Consider the following 242-nt stretch of genomic DNA (forward strand, 5'->3'; position numbering starts at 1 on the left):
AAAAAATATATGAAAGGAAAAACGGATGAAATTAGATGAAACAAGCTAAAAAAAGAAAAGAAAAGAAAAGGAGAAAAAATATTAATGAAAACGAACACTAAAAATAAGGTCAAATTACATGAAACAATGATATAAATACAATAAAACAAACAAACAAACAAAAAAACAGTGACAACCAGACGAAAAAAAAAAAAAAAATGAGAATAGAAAGAATTATATACAAGATAATTCACAACCTCAAC

At 23.1% G+C, this 242-nt stretch overlaps 1 protein-coding gene across 1 annotated transcript in view; it reads left to right on the plus strand.

Moving 5' to 3' along the window:
* The window catches only part of LOC119587745 (nephrin-like), a gene marked incomplete at both ends in the record, with an annotated part of 138,820 nt that overhangs the window by 44,792 nt on the left and 93,786 nt on the right, over window positions 1–242 (plus strand).

Source organism: Penaeus monodon, chromosome 23 (genome assembly GCF_015228065.2).
Source record: "Penaeus monodon isolate SGIC_2016 chromosome 23, NSTDA_Pmon_1, whole genome shotgun sequence".
Lineage (NCBI taxonomy): Eukaryota > Metazoa > Arthropoda > Malacostraca > Decapoda > Penaeidae > Penaeus > Penaeus monodon.